General features: G+C 38.4%; 1 long non-coding RNA gene and 1 pseudogene across 2 annotated transcripts in view; both read left to right on the top strand.

The window, feature by feature from the left end:
- The window catches only part of LOC129143330 (uncharacterized), a 296,072-nt gene that overhangs the window by 100,360 nt on the left and 174,440 nt on the right, over positions 1 to 21,272 (top strand). Inside the window, exon 3 of one of the 2 annotated variants that reach the window (XR_010149874.1) lies at positions 17,584 to 17,681. The exons of the other annotated variant lie outside the window; for it this stretch is intronic. This is a non-coding gene — a long non-coding RNA (uncharacterized LOC129143330). The remainder of the gene's footprint in view (positions 1 to 17,583; positions 17,682 to 21,272) is intronic. 2 annotated transcript variants of the gene reach the window in all.
- On the top strand, positions 10,142 to 10,494 carry LOC104005379 (cytochrome c oxidase subunit NDUFA4-like; annotated as a pseudogene).

The following is a 21,272-nucleotide window of genomic DNA, read 5'->3' as shown; positions in this document are numbered from 1 at the left end:
TTGTATCATTCTAAAATTGACTTGTCTCAACTCTCAATTGGGGCAGTCTGGTTGTTTCATCTCTCAGGAGGGACAGTACCAGCATGAAAGCTAATGGACTAGTTTCTTTTACCGAGAAGCTCTTACTATGATCTTTATTGCGTAAAGTATTATTAATAGGCCAGTGATGTACATTATCCTTAGTCCTACTAGCGTCAAACATCGATGACTATTTTTGAGAAACACAGATATATTTCTGATATTCTATCCAATCTTTTCCTGGGAGATACCCACCATAATTGGCCAAAACTACTAGAAAGGGCATGAGACCACATACTCAACAAGCATATTTTTGTAATCTTTTAGCATAGTCTTGGGCACTTTGCAAAGAGAAGTTTGCTTCAAGGGCAACAGCTGGTGATAGCAGAACCAAGACATGAGAACTAAGAATAAAAAGAAGTTTAGTGGGAGCTTGTAAAGGAAAATCTTCATCATCTATTTATTAACGAATGTTAATATTAAGCATTTGTTCAGATATAGACCTGGTCTGAAGCCTTGGGTTTTAGCTGTCTACATCAGATATCATCTTCTTTTCGACCTGGCATTAACTTGAGCTGAGAGTCATCTTCCGGGGAAACATTCCACTCAGGAGATACAGCCTTTTTTGATGAGAAACATGGATCTAGGAGTCTATTCTTTCTCATTTAACAGCACGAGGTTTAGTAAGGGACACTTTGGAAGGGCCCTTCTACTTTGGTCAGAAACAGTCTTTTAAAATATGTCATTTCCAATAAACAAAATTCCCTGGTTAAAGACTGTGAGTCTTTAATTCTTCATTTCCTGAGAGGTCTCTAATAATCTTTTACTAGATTATAATTTTTAGTTAATTGTTTCATAAGGTAATAACAATAAGGGAACATGTCTCCCTTTACAATTAAGGAGTTACAATTCCATGGGGACAGATTCATAGGTTTGTCAGTTATAGCAACAACTGACATTTTCTAAATGAGACTGATCTTAGGTTAAGAAAAACCAATGGAAGAGACTTTGGCCATGGAATCTTTAAAACTTCTGTTATTTTTGCCAATTGAATCTTAATTATTCAATTTGTATGCTCCACCAATCTAAATGATTGGGGATGACACGCACAATGAAAGTGTTAGAGGAGAGGCCAACTTTTACATACTGACTGAATTTTCTGTCTGGTAAAATGAGTACCTCTGTCACTGTGGAGTTTTAAGGGAGCTCCCCAAGTCAGAATAATCTTTCCTGAAAGAATTTTACTTACTGCTAAGGCAGTCAGTCAGTCACTCTTCTACATGGATAGATTTCTAATCAATGAGAAAACATGCAAATAATCACTAGAACATAATGGTATCCTTGCAGTGGTGGCAGCTGAATAGAATCTAATTGTCGTACTTCATAGGGGCCTTCAGTTAAAGGCAAATGTCCTCGGGAACTGTGTAAAGGTTTCCCTAGATTATATTTTGAGCAGATACATGGCAGTGATTGTATACCTTGTGAGCTATAATCAGAGATGGTTTTTGAAAGTATTGTTTTCCCCAAGCAACCATTTCATCAGGGCTCCAATGAGTTGAATCATGTCTGTAGGTTAAAAATGACGACTGTAATTCAGCAGGAAGCATAGGTAAATTATTTGGCCCACACCACACCTCATCTTTGGGAGAGTATGTTCTCCTTTTCATCTTCCAATTTTCCTGTTCAGCTTCTGGAGCTCTGTACTTAGCTCATTTTTTGTCAATTTCAGGTGCTTCTTTAAAAGTTAATATAGATTACTTTTCTTGTTTAGATGCATTTAGTGCAGCTCTTTTTGCTGCCTTATCAGCTAGCTGATTTCCTTTGCTTTCTGGAGTATCTGATTTGGGATGATCTGGGATTTTAATAATGGGCAGTGATCTTGGTATAATAATAAGCCTTCTAGCAATTGTGAAATAAGGTGTCCAATTTTTATAGACTGGTCAGAAGTGGTTAAAAACCTTCTTTGTTTCCATAGCATTCCAAAATCATGAGCAACTCCAAAAGCAGATCTGCTGCCTGCATGAATATTAGCAGTTATTCCTTTTGCCAGTTGACAGGCCCTGATTAATGCTACCAGTTCTGCTTGTTGAGTGAATGTGGCTCCTGGAAGGCAATCACTTTCTATTTCTCCCATTAAAGATACTATAGCATAACCTGCACAATAAGTCCCAGATTCATCCTTTAAGTTAGATCCATCTGTAAACCAAACAACATCAGTGCTAGGAAGGGGAGTCTCCTGGAGGTCTGTCTGGGAGAGAGAAGCGGTTGGTTAAGATTTTGCAATCTTGTGCCCTCTCATCTGAAGCCAGAGGCAGAAGAGTGGTGGGGTTTAGATGATTGGACCTAGAGATTGTAATGTGAAGGACAGAATTAGGGGGATGCTGACCTTTAACAGTCATCTATATCCTTAATCCCCTAGAAGTTCGCCTGTTCAGTACATCGGTTCTACTTGCTTCTGGAGTCTCAATTACCTGAGCTCACCACAGCCTAACATTTGTTGCATATTAAAGCAGTTGTCTTTAATTCAGAAGTGGTTTTGGGGAGCTTTTTGTCTTCTTCCTATAGGGAAAGAACTTTGTCAGAGCCTCTCTTGAAAAGGTCTAAGTACCATTGGAAGTAACTCTCCCAATTATTGTTTAATTTTAGAGCTGTTTTTCTAGTTGTGTGTGTAAATAAACTAATTTAGGTATTTCAAAAGTATCTCATTTTGGCCATTGTAGTTTGGTGTCTTCACGGGTTAAGACTATTTCTCTAGATATTGACAGGAGGTGGCCCCATAAGTGTTGCCTAGGAATCCAACTGGAGTTTCCATAGGTTGATCTCTCCTTTCAGAAGGAAGATGTGGTTTTACATAGATAACTGCCCATAAATTAAGTTCTTTTTAAGCTGAAAGTGAAAGATGTTTTGGATGTGGTGTGCTGCCCAATGAGGATTACTCCTCAAGGTGTCACCTACGAGTTGCTTCTCCCCTCTTACGCATCTTGGCAAAACCCATGAGTCCTGGGTGCTTAAGGCACTGGGAGGGCAGCCTTTCATGGGGCCCCCTGGGTTAAGCAAGATTCCCCCTGTGTTCTTCTTTGAGGATTGCCTGTGGGACCACTGCACATCACAAGCAATGAGCTCAAACACTCCCACAGGAACCTAGTTGCCTAAGGTACATTTTGTCCGGGAAGAATAGTGTCCCTTATCTTCAGGATTTATCTTCATTCTGATTAAAAGCTTTTCCCTGGCTTTGGCCACTCAGAAGGGACTTTAGATATGTCAAATGAACCCAGCTTCCGAGTTTAGCCAGTTTTTTTTTTTTAATTACAAACTTTGCTTAAACCACAAAAAAATTCACTTCCTCTTTTCAGAGAGAGAAATGGTTTCCTTTCCTGACCACAGTGCGAATGAGAGAAAAGGCTGCACAAACTCTAATGCATAGTTCAACAAACAACTCTTAACCTAAATCTATAGGACAGGCACAGTAGCTCGTGCCTGTAATCTCAGCACTTTGAGAGGATCACTTGAGGCTAAGTATTTGAGATGAGCCTGGGCAACATAATGAGACCCTGTCTCTACAGAAAGTAAGTTAGCCAGGCATGGTGGCCCCGCACCTATAGTTCCAGCTTCTCGTGAGGCTGAGGTGGGAGGATTCCTTGAGCCTAGGAGTTTGAGGCTGCGGTGAGCCATGAGTGCACCATTGCACTCCAGCCTGTGCAACAGAGCAAGACTCTGTCTATAAAAAAAAGCAAGACCCTGTCTATAAAAACAAAACAAAACACAAAATAAACAAAACAAAACCTGCAAACAGCAGAATCTCTAGAGAACAAAACCCAAAACCTTACCTGAAAAGCAGAGCTTTAATTCCAGCTCTATTGAGGGTGGAATTAGGTGGCTTGAATAAAGTCTGAATATCAACAAAAATCAGGGAGATTTGAACTTGAAGAGGAACCTCACCAGAGACTCCTCCTGGCTCTAGTGAGGTCGAGTGAACAAAAGTCATTCATGCTAATACCAATGCCCTGACTGTTGTTGGTGAAATGGTGGGGATCACTGGCGGCTTGCTTTGGGTCCCATCTGGGTCACCAAAATGTCATCCTAAAATAATCAAAAGGGTCAAAATCTAGTTTAAAGTGTTCAAATGCAAAGTTTGAAGATAGCCACCTAGGAAGCACAGATTCCAAAGAATGGAAGTGAGTGTTCAGAAGTGTCGAATTAGTTTATCTTTGGCCAGTGGGAACCTATTCAAGTTGTCTTTTGAATCTTTTGAGCAATCTCAGTAATCTCTGAGAGCCTCCTTGTTGTCTAGTATGACAAAATGTTCTAGGCTCATCCTCTACTTTTTCTTTCTCAGACTTGGAATCAGCCATTTTTTCTTTTTCTTTTTTTCTTTTTTTTTTTCTTTTTTGAGACAGAGTCTCGCTTTGTCACTCAGGTTGGAGTGCAGTGGCAAGATCTTGGCTCACTGCAACCTCCACCTCCCAGGTTCAAGAGATTCTCCTGCCTCAGCCTCCTGAGTAGCTGGGATTACAGGCGCGCACCACCATGCCCGCTAATTTTTGTATTTTTAGTAGAGGTGGGGTTTCACCATGTTGGTCAGGCTGGTCTTGAACTCCTGACCTCGTGATCCACCCACCTCGGCCTCCTAAACTGCTGGGATTACAGGTACATGATTGCTTTGATTTGGAAATGATGACTAGAAACAGCAATATAAGAATTAAGACTCCTCATTGCTCTTAGGTTGATCTTTTCAGAGGATAGAGGTAGGAAATATATATATATTTTTAAATAAAATACATCATGAATTTATATATATTCAAATATAGAATAGGACTTTTAACTCAATCTTCTGCATCTTACGTTTGTATTTCCTTTCTCTCATGACAAAAATCCTGGTTTCTGATGGCACCAAGACAATTACTTATTTGCTTAATCTCACAATGCACACGACAGTCTCAGAATAACAATACCTACCACTAGTGTCAGTGATTTGATAATTTTAAGATTTATTTGCAGTTCTTTTTGTCCTCAGAGTATATCTCAATAGAAATTTGTAGTCAGTTTACAATGTTTCAAAGTCATTTGGAATAGTTCCTCTATGTGGTTTTGCCATCCATCTGATACACAGTTATATTTACTTGACTAATTTTGCTCTCAATTGTTAAGTATCTGATTTTGTTATGTTTAATTTTGTTTTATAATTTTGCAAAGTATTTACACGGTACCAAATTCAAATATACAAAACAAGGTATATTCATAGAAGTATTGCTTTGACCCTGTCCCTTCTTTTTTTTTTTTCCCCTCACTCTGTCACCCAGGCTGGAGTACAGTGGCATGATCTCAGGTCACTGCAACCTCCTTCTCCTGGGTTCAAGCGATTCTTGTGCCCCAGCCTCCCGAGTAGCTGGGATTACAGGCATGCACCAGCACGCCCAGATGGGAAACTCCTTGTCTACTAAAAATACAAAAAAAGGGTTTCCCCATGTTGGCCAGGCTGGTCTTGAACTCCTGACCTCACTTGTTTTACCCATTTTGGCCTCCCAAAGTGCTGGGATTATAGGCATGAGCCACTGTGCCTGGCCCTGCTCCTTCTATATAATTCCTTCTTTCATCATAGATAACCATTTAAAGAACTGTATATGTTAAGCCTTCCCTGCCTTTAAAAAATTTAAAGACTTGTCTGAAGATGACTCCATGGTAATATAGAGATAATTCTCATTTCTTTTTTGTAGCAGGCTTGTACTCCATTTTATGGCTGTATCCTGATTTATTCTTTATTGAATCCATTCTCCATTATGGATATTTGGATTGCTTCCAAGTTCTTTATTATTATTAATGGTGTTGCAATGCATGGCCTTGTGCGTCTTCTTATAGTTTTGCCAATGTATCTTTTGAATAGATTACTCAACATGGTGTTGCTGAGTAAATATCTAGCAAGGTATCAGCAAATCTTCCTCTGGAAGAGAGGTGAAATTTTGCATTCCCACCAGCAGAGCAAAAGTGCTTGCTTCCCCACAGTCTGGTCAACTGTTTATGTGATCAAACTTTTGGATTTTTCCCATCCAGTGATAATTGAGAACTAGAATCTCAGAGAAGTGTAAAATTATACTTCTCTTACTATTAGCACTGTTGAGCTTTTTGTAGGTCACTTGAATTTGCTTATCAATTGTTTCTTAGTTTCGTTTTACAATAGAGTGTTATCGGTCTTTTCTTCTCAAATTCTAAAAGCTCTGTTTATGTGAAGAATAATCGCTTTGGATGATGTAAGTGGCACATATTTTCCCCAGTTTGTCATTTGTCACCTTTTTACATTACTTATGACACTTTTCACATATAAAGGTTTCTAACTTTATTTTATTTTTTACATCATCAATTGTATTAGTCCTTTCTCTTTTTACTTCTGGATTTTGAGTCATGATTAGGAACATTTTTCCAAGTGTCATGTAATAAAGCAATTCACTCATGTTTCATGTAGTATTTGTATGGTTTCATTTTATTACATTCCTGATACACTTGGAATTTATCTTGTTTTATGGTGTGAGAAATGGATCCATTTCCTCCTTTTAAAGTATAGCTATCTATCTGTTAATAGTTGTCCTAATACTACTCACTTAAATGTTCATCTTTTTCCCACTAATTTGAGGTGCTGACTTTATTATATGTTAAATTTTCATATGCAGTTGTATTCATGCAGGGCTTTCTGTTCTACTGAAAGTATCACTAAGGGTTATGACGGAAGTTTGAATTCTAGTTAAATGAATAAGCAGGTCCCGTGTTGCCCAGAGCACAGGAGAAAAGGTATTAAGTGGTATTAGCCATTGTCTCTGCAAGGTAAAAGACGTGAAACATTTTGGATGTTTAATGAATAGTTACATGAGTGACTCAATTAAAAAAGTAAATTAGTAAGTGATCAAAGAAATACACTTGAGATATATATTTGGAACAGGACAAAGTTTCTATGAAATAGCAATTAGTGAAAATGCAGTAGTGGACAGTATAACAGGGAGAAAATAGTATTTATAATCTATCTGCTTAGAAAAAGAATAACTTTGTTACATATTTTAAAATGTAAAACTCTGAGAACTTGTGTGTAAATATTAAAATATACTCAGATAATTTCATTATATTGAAAATTCTTACTACTGTATTGAAAATAAACCAATGATGAATCCTTTAGTGAAGATAATCTTTTTTTTTCAATTGTGAATAATTGTAATTTAAATGAGATGTTTTCTTTGTTCAAATTTTGTGTGTAAGATTTTTTAATAGTGAGGCACATTGACGTGTTTTGAAAACAGAGTGTAACAAAAACAGTGACCATTTCTCCTTTGAGAATGAAAGTAATGACATAAAAAATAATTAATCTAGGTTTTCTTTACACTGGGAAGACAACTCATAGACACCATTGTCCAGAAATCTGTGACAAAACGCCTAATTAGTGTTTCTTATCTAGCTTGGAAGTAACAGCCAGAACTCTGAAGGCGTCATCCTGACTTTTGAAGGATTTTACACATAATTCAACATAGCTATGTGTGAAGAGCTCTTCACACATCTCCTCCTTTCTTTTGTAGTTCAACATACAATACTACAAAAGAAGTTAATAAATAGTTCTGTAAATAAATTACTTTAGGAGGTACACAGGGAAATTAAAGAACAGGCAGGAAAGGAAGGAAAAACATTAAGCGAGAAGGAAAATTGACAAGATTGAGAAAGGAACTTCTCCATCTAGCGAAAGATTCAGGGCTCAAAATTCCCTTTTCAGCCATGGCTGGAGTGTGTGGAAGAAATGACAAAGCTAGTCCTCACTAAGCACCTGGGGAACAGAAGGGCTCTTTCTATGTTGTTAGCTTTGCAGTAGTTCTCTGGATTTTCTTGCTCTATGATGTTATAATCAAGACATATTGAAAGTGTAGCCTCTCTTTTTTAATAATCTTGTGATTCTCAGAACCAGCAGTAAGAAATGTAGAAAGCAGTGAGATGAAAAATAGCTTGGGAAGAGCAGCCTACTTTATTTTCTCTTAAAGCTTGAAAATATTTTTGTTTTATTGAGGGGCTAAAGTTTGGATTGGCCCAATTAATATTCATGTGGTTTTACCACCCTTACTAAGTATACTTAACCTCTCCTTTGTACATTTTCCATCTCTTTATTTTTTATTATTATTATTTTTTTTAACTTGAACTAGCCCTTAGTTTCACGACATTGGCTGCCCACCCTAGGGGCATGAAAGTTACCTGAATTAAGTTTAACTCTAAAACATACAGTAAACCTTTTAAATTTGGTCACACTTGCCTCTGAGCCACTGTTAATATAACTAAATGTGTGCCAAAGTTATTCTGAAAAGCATTTTTTTCCCTATTCTTTTAATCCTCTTATGTCAAATGGATAAGTGAATTTGTAGAGTATCATCATTCAGATTTGTCCTTGTTCTTCCTGCAGTTTGAACTATAATCTCAACCCCAGAAAATGAAAAACTTCTTCCAACATGTTTGCAAATAATTTCTCTTGTCTATGAAAAATTTTATGGCAATAATGAGGGAATTATATGGCTTATGGACCCAGTAAAGTTTTGTGCTAAATGTCAGCTGAGATGCGTGGCAGAGGGGCCAAGTGAAGGCCAAGAAAGCAGGTAGGGAAACAGAAAATGTTTTTGGTACTCTTGTACAACTTAAATTTGCTACAATAGCTTAGTAAGACCCCATTGCGGGAAGGTTCTCTGGTGGGACTTTTTCTGCAACTGGGAATTTTACCATGAATTTCAGGTCTCAACTAAGAAAAAATCTTCACTCAACTTGGTACTCTGGACTTTTCAGGTTTTTGAGGGCAAGAGAATAGGATATTTTCATTTACCAGCTCCCAGAAAAGCAAACATTGTTATTTGAAGGGGTACGTGTTACAGGAGCATCTCACCATGTGTTTCCCCTTCTGATATATATATATATATATATATATATATATATATATATTTTAATTATTTTATTTATTTATTTATTTATTTTTATTTTTTTATTTTTCTGAGACAGAGTTGCCCAGACTGGAGTGCAGTGGCGCGATCTCGGCTCACTGCAAGCTCTGCCTCCTGGGTTCACGCCATTCTCCCACCTCAGCCTCCCGAGTAGCTGGGACTACAGGCGTCTGCCACCACGCCCGGCTAATTTTTTGAATTTTTAGTAGAGACGGGGTTTCACCGTGTTAGCCAGGATAGTCTCGATCTCCTGACCTCGTGATCTGCCCACCTCGGCCTCCCAAAGTGCTGGGATTACAGGCGTGAGCCACCGCGCCCAGCCCCTTCTGATATATTTTAATTCATTTAAAGGTAAGCTTAGAAAACAAATATTAGGGACAGTTTTAAGGGGTGATGATTTTGAAAGTGAAAAACCCTGGGGCTAGGACTAGGTGTGGTGATGATTTTTAAAAATTCTTTTATTCATTTATTATGCAGACAACTATTCAACACCTGTTCTATGCCAGGCACTGTGTTAGCTATTGGGAATAAAACAATGGCCAATGTAGTTATAGTTCCTGCCTTTTACAAGGCTTAGTATCTAACAAGGAAGTCAGATAATTAAACAAATAACAACGTAAGCGTACATACATTTTGTGATAGATAATTATGTAGTTTATCATTCAAACTGGGACCTGAAGATGAAGGGGGAACTCTCAATAATTATGCTGGGCCAAGAGGTTTACACTGAGATCACCCTGGGCAAAAGGAGATGTTTCTGACCTTAGGGTTAAGAGATCCAGAGATGGTTACAGGACTGTGTATAAGGATTGCTTAATCCAGTCTGTATGTGATGATGGTGTGAGAAAGATTTTTAGGAGGAAATTATGTTGTTACTCATGGGACTGCCTCTTCAGGTGGGTTCTCTCCTGCGGCTCTCTAATGACTGCCTGTACGTCTGGAAGCCAAATGCTTCATATTTTTAAGACCAGCTGGGAGAAAGGAGTCTGCTACCCCAACAGCTCAACCCGAGTCTTAGATTTGAGTCTCATTGGCCTGATGGACTCATGTGCCCATCTCTGAACCAATCACTGTGGACTGGGGAATGGAATCTGGAGACTGGCCTATCCTTGTGACAGGTGTTAGGGAGGGGAATGGGTTAATAATAAAGCAGTTGGCAGATACTACTTAGCCCAGGACCTGGTGGCTAGTCTGGTTCTCTCCTTTCTAATCAGAGGCCTCTACCGCAAACATGCTCTGCCAGATCATCAGTCAGGCCACTACGCATCCAAGCTTGATCCCCCTCTTTGTATTTATTGGAACTGGAGATACTGGAGCGGCACTGTATCTTTTGCACCTGGCATTGATCAATCCAGATGTTAGTTGGGACAGAAAGAATAACCCAGAACCCTGGAACAAACTGGGTCCCAATGGTCAATACAAGTTCTACTCAGTGAATGGATTACAGCGAACTGAAGAAAGAAGGTCCAGATTTCCAAATGAAATGTTTCACTATAAAGCTGCTTTAGAATGAAGGTTTTCCAGCAGCCATCCGCACAATTTTCCACTTAATATATTTGTCCTCTAAATGCATGAAATAATGTTGATGTAATCTACTGTAGATTATACTGATTAATAAATAACTGAAACTTGAAAAAAATAATAAAGCAGTTCTTTTTTTTCTTTTTTTCTTTTTTGAAATGGAATCTTGCTCTGTCGCCCAGGCTGGAGTGCAGTAGTGCCATCTTGGCTCACTGCAACCTCCACCTCCCGGGTTCAAGCGATTCTCCTGCCTCAACCTCATAACTAGCTGGGACTACAGGGACATGCCACCATGCCTGGCTGATTTTTTTGTATTTTTAGTAGAGACGGGGTTTCACCATGTTAGCCAGGATAGTCTCGATCTCCTGACCTTGTGATCCGCCCGCCTTGGCCTCCCGAAGTGCTGGGATAAAGCAGTTCTTATATAGCACTTATTATGTGCTGGGCATTGTTCTACGAGTTTAATGTGTTGCATTTTTAATTCCCCTAAAAACGCTTTGAGGTAGAAATTATTAATGTCCTCATTTTACAGCTAACAGGACTGAGGCACAGGGAGGTTAAGGAACTTTCCTGATGTCCCACATCTAGTAAGTGATTAAGCCAGAATTCCAACAAAGGCAACTAGCTCTTAGCCATTACACTCTACCACCCGGACATCCTGTACAGCAGGAACTCAGTCTGACTGAATTGAAGAGTGTGAAGGCGAATGGTGAGAAACACTGCTCTCCAGTAATGGTTGGTTTTCCTTCCTACATCAGAAAAAAACAATTATATCATGTTTAAAAACACTAATAGCTGCTTTGTTGATAGATAATTTACATACCATACAATCCACCTATTTAAAGTTTACGATTTAGTGGTTTTTAGTTACAGAACACATGACTAATCTTTTTTGTTGTTGTTGTTACAGAGTTGGGAAATCATCACCCCAATCAATTTTAGGACATTTTCATCCTCCTTAAAAGAAACCATTAACAGTCACTCTCATTTTCCCCAACCCTTCCAGCCCTAGGCAACTATGAATCTAATTTCTTTCTCTGAAGATTTGCCTATTCTAAATATTTCATATAAGTGAAATCATACAATATATGGTCTTTTGTGATTGGCTTCTTTTTCAAGGCTTACTCATGTTGTAGCATGTATCGGTATTTCATTCCTTTTTATGGCCTAATAATATGGCATTGTATGGATATATCACATTTTATTTATCCACTCATCAATTGTTGGATATTTCGGTTGTTTCTAGTGTGTGGCTATTATGAATAATACTACTATAAACATTCATTTATAAATTGTTTATATTTTCATTTATCTTAGGATATACCTAGGAATAGAATTGCTGAGTCATATGGTAACTCAGAGGAACTATCAAATCATTTTCCATAGTGGCTGCATCATTTTAAATTGCCACCAGCTATGTATGAGGGTCCCAATTTCTCCACATCCTTTTTGAATACTTGTTATCTGTTTTTTTAAAAAATGTATATTATTAGCAACCTAGTAGGTGTGGCATTGTATTTTATCATGGTTTTGATTTGCATTTTCCTGATGACTAATGATGTTGAACATAATTTAATGTGCTTATTTTTCATTTGTGTATCTAGTTTGGAGAACTGTCTGTTCCGATATTTTGCTCATTTTTAATTGGATTGTCTTTTCATTACTGAGTTGAAATAGTTCTCTAACTATTCTAGATACACATGCCTCATCAGATATGCAATTTGCAAATATTTTCTCCCATTCTGTGGGCTGTTTTTAAACTTTCTACATGATATCCTTTTCAGTACAAAAGTTTTTAATTTTGACAGTTTTCAATTTTTCATTTTTTTTTCTTTTTTTTAATTGTGCTTTTGGTTTCATATCTAAGCAATCATTGCTAAATTCAAAGTCACAAAGATTTGTAGTTATGTTTCCTTCAAAAGTTTTACAGTTAGCTCTTACATTTAGCTTTTAGATTCATTTTAAGCTAATTTTTGTATATGGTGTGAGTTAGTGGTCCAACTTCCTTTTACACATGGATATCCAGTTGTCCCAACACCATTTATTAAAAAAATTACTCTTTCTCCATTGAAATATCTTGGCACTTTTGCTGAAAATCAGTTGATCTAATACCCAATGGTTTATTTTTGGACTTTCAATTCTGTTTTATTAATCTACATGTCTTTCCTATGCCAGTACCATATTTTCTTGATTACTGTAGCTTTGTAGTAAATTTTGAAATCAGGAAGTGTGAGCCCTCCTACTTTGTCTTTTTCAACATTGTTTTAGATATTCTGGATTAATTAAATTTTCATTGGAATTTTGGGATCAGCTTGTCAATTTCTGTGAAGAAGCTAGCTGTGACGTTGATAGGGATTGTGATAAATCTATACATCAATTTGAGAAGTATTGTCATCTTAACAATATTGTATCTTCCAGTCCATGAACATGGGATATCTTTCTGTTTACTTGGATATTCTTTAATTTATTTAAATAATGTTTTTTAGCTTTCAGAGTATAAGGTTTGCATTTCTTTTCTTAATTGTACTCCTAAGTATTTTTCAATGCTATTACAAATGGAATTGTTTTCCTGATTTTATTTTTGGAATGTTTATTATAAGCATATAGAAATTCAATTGATTTTGTATAATGATCTTGTATTCTGCAACTTGCCAAACTCATTCATATGTTCTAATACTGTTTTTTATGGATTCCTTAGGATTTTCAATATATGTGATCTTGTCATCTGCAAATAGAGATAGCTATACTTTTTTCTTTCCAACATGGTGCCTTTTATTTCATTATATTGCATAACTGCTCTGACTAGAGCTGCTAGTGCTAGTTTTCTTTTCTGTGATGTCTTCGTTTGGTTTTGTTATCAGAATAATACTGGCCTCATTGAATCAGTTGGGAAGGTTTCCCCTTGCTTCTATGTTTTGGAAGAGTTTATAAAGAATGCTATTAATTATCACTTTTTTTTTTACTTATTTTTTTGAGACAGAGTTTTGCTCTGTCACCCAGGGTGGAGTGCAGTGGTGCGATCCTGGCTCACTGCAACCTCTGCCTCCTGGGTTCAAGTGATTCTCCTGTCTCAGCTTCCTGAGCTGCTGGGATTACAGCATTGAATCCCAGGATGGTCTCAAACTCCTGACCTCAAGTGATCTGCCCACCTTGGCCTCCCAAAGTGCTGGGATTACAGGCATGAGCCACCACATCTGGCCTAATTCTAACTTAAATCCTTGGTAGAGTTCACGAGTAAAGCCATCTGGGCCTAGTAATTCAATTTCTTTACTTGTTATAGGTCTATTCAAATTTATATTTCTTCTTGGGTCAGTTTTGGTAGTTTGTGTCTTTGTGGAAATTCTTATATTTCATCTAAAGTATTCAATTTGTTGACAGGCAGTTGTTCATAATATTCCCCTATAATTTTATTTATTTCAGTAGAACTGTCGCTGCTTCATTTTTAATTTTAGTAATTTGAGTTTTCTCTTTTTTGCTTGGTCAGTCTAACTAAATATTTGCCAGTTTTCTTATTCTTTTCAAAGATCCAGTTTTTGATTCTGTTGATTTTATTCATTATTTTTCCTAGCCTCTATTCAGTAGTTTATTCTCTAATCCTTACTGTTTTCTTCCTTTGCTTGCTTTTTGTTTAGTTGCTCTTCTTTTTCTAGTGCCTTAAGGAGGCATGTTAATGACTTGAGATATTTCTTATGTTTTAACATAAGCATTTTCAGTTATCAAATTTCCTCTAAGCACTGCTTTAGCTACATCCCATAAGCTTTGGGATGTTGTGTCTTTATTTTTACTTATCTGAGAATATTTTCTAATTTCACTTCTGATTTCTTCTTTGACTCATTGGTTATTTAGTATTGTGTTGTTTAATTTTCACGTATTTGTAAATTTTTCAAATTTTTTTGTTATCAATTTCTAATTTTACTACATTTTGGTTGGCAAACATACTTTGCATGATTTCAATTCTTTTAAATTTATTCAGGCTATTTTATGACTTAGCATACAGTCTGTTAATGAAAACACCAAACTCTGTAAATATTTTAAAGAAGTTTATTCTGAGCTAATATGAATGACTGCAGCCTGGGGAAACACAGTCTTAAAAAGTCCTGAGAAAACGCACCCAAGGTAGTCAGATTACAGTTGGTTTCATACATTTCAGGGAGGTAGGATGTGTTAGTCTGTTTTCACACTGCTATAAAGAAATACCTGAGACTGGGTAATTTATAAAGAAAAGAAGTTTAATTGACTCAGTTCCACATGGCCGAGGAGGCCTCAGGAAACTTACAATCATGGCAAAAAGGAAGCAGGCACACCTTACATGGCTGCAGGTGCAAGAGAGCAAGAGTGAGCAAAGGGGGAAGAGCCCCTTATAAAACCATCAGATCTCATGAGAACTCACTCACTATCATGAACAGGATGGAGGAAACCACCCCCATGATCCAATCATCTCCCACCAGGTCTCTCCCTCAACACATGGGGTTTATGGAGATTACAATTTGAGATGAGATTTGGGTGGGACACAAAGTCAAACCACGTCATAGGAGTTATAAGTAAAGACATAAATCAATACATCAAAGGTATATATAGAGTCAGGCTAAAAAGGTGGGATATCTGAAAGCAGGGGACTTATTACAGGTTATAGGTGGATTCAGAGATTCTTTAATTTCCAGTGGGTTAAAGAGTAAGGCTTTGTCTCTAACTTGGTATGACTTAACCCTTGTCTTTCATAGCCTTCGGTCTTCTTTATAATTTGGTATTTTATTGCCACAGAGAGTCTGTTTTGTCAATCTTATGATCTTTCTTTTAACACTAATGCTGGTCAGTTGTTGTGCCTAAACTCCAAAAGGGAGGGGGTACTATGAGATGTGTCTGCCCTCCCTTCTTGTCATGTCTGGGAACTCAGTGTTTAAGGTTCCTCTGTGGTCCCCTTGGCCAAGAGCGAGTCTGTTCAGTTGGTAGAGGAATTAGAATTTTATTTTTAGTTTACAAGTCTATCCTGGAGAATGTCCCCTGTGCACTTGACAATAAGTGTATTTTGCAGTTTTGGGATGGACTTTTTTATAAGTGTCTGTCAGATCTAGTTGGTTTAGAGTGCATTCAGGTCCTCTATTTTCTTATTTATTATCTGTCTAGTACAGTAGTCCTCTCCTATCCATGGTTTTCCTTTCCAGGATCGTAATACATGAGGTCAAACATGGTCTGAAAATATCACATGGAAAATTCCAGAAATAAACAATTTATAAGTTTTAAATTGTGTACTGTTCTGAGTAGATGGTGAAACCTTGTGCTCACTATGTCCTGCCTGGGATGTGAATCATTCCCTTGCCTATATGCTACCTGACTGTTAGTCACTTAGCAGCTGTCTTGGCCATCAGATCAATCATTTTTGTGCTGTGGTGCCTGTGTTCAAGTAACCCTTATTTTATTTTACTTAATGATAGTTTCAGAGTGCAAGAGTAGTGATGCTGGCAGTTTGGATATGCCAAAGAGAAGCCATAAAGTGCTTTTATTTAAGTGAAAAGGTGAAAGTTCCCAACTTAATAAAGAAAAATAAATCATACGCTGGCCAGGCACAGTGACTCAAGCCTGTAATCCTAGCACTTTGGGAGGCCAAAGCAGGTGGATCACAAATTCAAGAGTTTGAGACCAGCCTGGCCAACATAGTGAAACCCCATCTCTACTAAAAATACAAAAAATTAGCCAGACATGGTGGTGGGCACCTGTAATCCCAGCTACTCAGGAGGCTGAGGCAGGAGAATCGCTTGAACCCAGGAGGCGGAGGTTGCAGTGAGCCTAGATCACGCCACTGCACTCCAGCCTGGGCGACAGTGCGAGTCTCCATCTCAAAAATAATAATAATATACTGAGGTTGCTAACATCTGTGTTAAGCATGCATCTTCTATCCACAAAATTGTGAAGAAGGAAAAAGAAATCTGTGCTAGTTTTGCTGCTGCTCCTCAAACTGCAAAACTGCATAATATGTGCTTAGTTAAGATGGGAAAGGCATTAAATTGTGGGTAGAAGACATGACAAGAAAACGTGTTCTGATTGCTATAATTGTTCTATTTTATTATTAATCATTGTTAATCTCTTACCAGGCCTAATTTATAAATTAAACTTCATCATAGTTATGTATATAGGAAAAAAACATAGTGTATTTAGGGTTTAATATTGTATTCATGGTTTCAGTCATCTACTGGGGGTCTTAGAACGTATCCCCCATGGCTAAGGGGAGACTAGTATATCGAAGTCTTCAACTCTCATTGTAGACCTGTCTATTTTTCCTTTCAATTCTGTCAATTGCTTTTTGTATTTTGGAGTTCTTTTTTTAGATATATATATGTCTATAATTGTAATATCTTCCAGATGAATTGATATTTTAATCATCATAAGATGTTCTTCATTATGTATCATAACTTTTTTTGGTTTAAAGTCTTTTTTGTCTGTATTAGTATGGACATTCCAGCTTTCTTATGGTTGCTGTTTGCATGACATATATATATTTATATCTTTGTACTTTTAACATATTTGAAAATTTTAATCTAAAGTGTGTCTCCTGTAGACAACGTATAGTTGGATCTTTTTTAAAAATCCAGTTTGACAATCTCTGCCTATTTGATTTGATCATTTAATCAGTTCATATTGAATCTAATGTTATTATGGCTATAATTGGATTTATGTCTGCCATTTTACTTTTGACTTTCTCTTTCCCTAAGCTCTCCATTAAGCTGTCTGCCTTATTTGGTATCACACTAAGCTGTTAGGCTTCACCAATTTCTAGCGGATTGCTCTATTGTTTTGACAATTCCTGGGGCATAATTCGTTCCACAGCCTGACCCGATTAAATTCAAGCAGGAATAATTTTTGAGGCCAGTCTTTGAGGTTTGTTCTGATGCCAAGAGTACTCTTCTTAGCTGTTTCTTTCTCTGATTTTCTCTCTTAAATTAGCTAGCCTATGATTTAGCTTGTTACTCTTACAGAGCTACCAGCCTCCTTTTAATTATTTACCATCAAAATGTCCATTGTTTTTGAGAGTGTCCTTAGGCTTGAACTTCCCCACACTCTATTTATAATAAAGTAATTTTTTTTTTTTCACTCTGTCACCCAGGCTGGAGGGCAGTGGCGCGATCTCCGCTCACCGCAAGCTCCGCCTCCCGGGTTCAAGCGATTCTCCTGCCTCAGCCTCCTGAGTAGCTGGGACTACAGGTGTGTGCTACCACGCCCAGCTAATTTTTTGTATTTTTGGTAGAGACGGGGTTTCACTGTGTTAGCTAGGATGGTCTCAATCTCCTGACCTCGTGATCCGCCTGCCTCGGCCTCCCAAAGTGCTGGGATTGCAGGTGTGAGCCACTGTGCCCACCCTAAAGTAATTTCTTTTTGGGAGAGCTTCAGAGCCCTCTTTTTTATGATTTGCTTCTCCCTCTGAATAGAAACCAAGCTTTGGGTGCTTGGCATGGGGTAGTAGCCTCTGGTCTTCTTATTTTGCTTCTTCTGTGTGGAGCCTCAGTCCTGTGAGTGAGCTGGAGGGTGATAATTGGGGCCCTAGTGTTCCTGGCCTGCCACATCTGCTGTAGAGCCACCGCTCTATGTGTGGGGTTGTGGGTGGTAGAAAGGAGCTCCCAACCGCTGGGCCATACTTACCAGGAATTTAGCCTTTCCAACCTGGATTTGGAGAGGATGAGAAACACTGGTGTCCTGCCCTTTCCTGCGAGATTGCATATCCCTTAACAAGCGAGTAGAGGGAAAGGGAGCCTCACCTTTTGGCCAGTCCCACTCAGAGTGAAAACTTCCTCAAATTGAGCTGGAGTGGGGAGGAAGCTAGTGTGTCATGGCTTAAGTGCTGCAACCTCACTATTCTTACCAAGATTTAGTAGATTTTCTTGAATAGATTTATTTTCTGTATACCCTTAGAACAATTTCTGGAAACTTTAATTTTTTAAAAATGATTTTTATCATTTACGATCATTTCACTGGAAAATGAGTCCTCAGGGGTCCTCATGTTGCTGGGAGTGGAATCTATAGCTACTTCTTTACAATCTGAAAATGCTCTTAAATGTGAAAAACAACATTTTAGATTTTAGCTGTGTTTTGGAAAGTTGACGTAGATATAAAATCCTGACAATGAATGAAGAGGTTGTGGTTAAGGTCCCAGTAGGAAAGACATGGCCCACTCAAAAGGTCAACTATAGAGGATAGTTTAAAAAATGTGTGAGTAACGTTAAAGCAAACCACCAAGGGATGGTGACAGGGAACAGCACAGCAGGAAGTGGCATCACTCCCTGCATGGTCTGAAGGAAGGCAGAGAGTGGTTACCAGAAATTAGTACAACCTGTAGGTCTCTGGCAAGAGAGATTCCACCTGATAGGAGAAGTGGCCTAGTGCCAGGATTACAGTCACTGTATAATAGAGCCTGGGAGAGAGGGAGAGGGAGTGGGAGGAGGCTAGAGTGGGAAGAAATTTGCTTTCAGAGGTGTTCATTCCTCTCACTCTGTGATCTCCTGCCAATGACTCTCATTGGCTAAACTTAATAAAAGCCAGAGGACAAGTGAGCTGGAGTGATATGGTCCACAGAGCGCAGCCTCCCAGGGAACAGAAAGGGGCAAAGTGGAGAGTAGATCTACAGTACAAATACAAAACACCCAGCCCAATGGGCTTCCCTGCATGGCATTGACAGCGCTATAAACTTCAATGCTCTGCTCAATAGATACTTGCAGAGAACAGTGGGAAGAAGAGACTGATGGAATGGCATTGATCTGCTTATTGTCTCACATCTCCCAACATGCATCTTCATCAGAGTCCATAGTTCTCAGGTTCTTTAGGAATCGCATCTTCAGTGCATTAAGAAACTCCAAAGCAACTTTCAATGCTGTTTTAAGCCAAGGAAGTGGATGCAAAGATGTTAGCAAGGTTGATAGTGCTCCAGGAAACTGGTAGGGAAGAAGCTTTCTCTTTAAGTTATACGATGGATAGAGGGAATCTGCCTTTGTTTTGTGGATCATATCAGCTGTCAAATATGTGGTCTAACAATTGCATGCATTTAGAAGGCAGAGAAAAAATAAAATTTGCAAATGATCTCATTACACTTAGTGACAGAGGAATAATATTCTGCAATAAATCACCCAATACCTCACCATTGGTGATACTCAAATGCTTGAATAACAGCTCATAAAATAAGCTGGAATAACTAACTCATGCTGATGTATAAGCTGGTGAATAGGTAGGTCACTGCCTTCAGGTTCTCTCTTCCATAAGTTTGGAGGGCAACCCCTTGGCTGGAGGAAATGATCAGGAATGACAGCATCATCAGGTTGGTGTGATTTTGTGCAGGCATTTGCTAGAGTCCTGCCAGAAATTTCCCTGATGCTCAATGCTCCCACTTCCCCTCCTTACTATTTGTAGCTTATTTTTTCCTTAACTATTTTTGCTGTTTACTCTCCCTTGGGCTTCTACTCTGTGCCTCTAAAGACTCAACAAGGATGCTGTTAGCTGCTTTCTCCTCCCAATGACCCATAAAATCTTACCCTGGTGTCTGGTGATACTTCCCTGGCAATTATTCATTCACCAACACCACCTTCCACCTTGTGCAGGAAGGCCTCTTCTTGGCAAACGAAACTCCCACTTAGCACTTTACGGCTCAAAGTAGAGCTGCTGCCCCTCACCCTGTGCCTCCAGCCCCACTCCAGTGGAATGTTTTCATGCTCACAGCAGTTTTAAGTAAGGCACAGCTTTTCTTGTCCCAGAAGGGTAGAAACGGGGATGGGTTAGAGGGATGTATTAAGCACAATTGCAATAAGGGCTTTGGAGCCTTCAGGTCCCAGGCAGGAGATCATATTTTAATACCCGTGGCTAAAACTGAGCTATAAAACTTGGAGAAGATTGTAAATGCTTTGTTTTACAACACACATAACAAATAACAGCCTGACCCTTGTTAAAAAAAAATTCTGACACTTGTTAAAACAGTAAGAAAGACTTTATTCAGGACTATTGCAATAGGTATCAAGACTATTGCAGTAGGGGAGAGACATTGGGTTCAACTCTGAATATAGCAAAGCCGTGGGGCATTTATAGCCAATGAACAGAGTGAGGGAGTCCGTGAATGGAAAATTACTAAGAGGAGACAACGAAGATAGGGAAATTCTTCTAAAGAGACTAACAGAATTCTTGCTGAAGGCAGGCCAGGGTGATTAGATATCAAGGATAGGGGATTTTTGCTAGACCGACTTAGCAGAATTCTTGCTAAAACTGGACTAGGCAGGCCAAAGACAAGGCCCAAAGATGAGGCCTATTTGAGAAGAGGGCACAAAGAACCTGGTCTAAAGTTTGTTTACAGAGACAGTCTTTGTTGTTATCCTCTATGGTGTTAACTTGCTAAGCTCGACTTAGGTTTTCCAGCCCTGTCCCTATGTCAATGACTAAGCTTACCCCAAACACAAGTACACACAGTCTTCATTAATAGAAAGTAACCACTAAAAGAGAACAAAACAAATAAACCCACCTCCTACTGATTAAGCAAGCTAACTTGTAGAAACTTCTGGTTTTAACCAGCTCCATCTCCCCCCTTTTCCTCCTTGCTTTGCTGAAAGTAAGTGCATTATTGCATTGTAAGCTGTGGGATTCTGCTGTGTATACTGTGTGATGTCAAAATATTTGTTCTAGGGTTCAAAGTGATACAAGTAAAATCTTTGGAGATGTGTGCTAGGTGACACAGAAAGCAAACCAGAGATTTCCTTGCAAACACAAACTCAGTGGCCTAGTGTGACTAAGACTTCCCATGCCTGGTTTGGAGTTAAGCCAAAC

Source organism: Pan troglodytes, chromosome 13 (assembly GCF_028858775.2).
Source record: "Pan troglodytes isolate AG18354 chromosome 13, NHGRI_mPanTro3-v2.0_pri, whole genome shotgun sequence".
Classification (NCBI taxonomy): Eukaryota; Metazoa; Chordata; class Mammalia; order Primates; family Hominidae; genus Pan; species Pan troglodytes.
The sequence above is the reverse complement of the archived record's forward strand: the minus strand, read 5'-3'. Positions and strand labels throughout refer to the sequence as shown.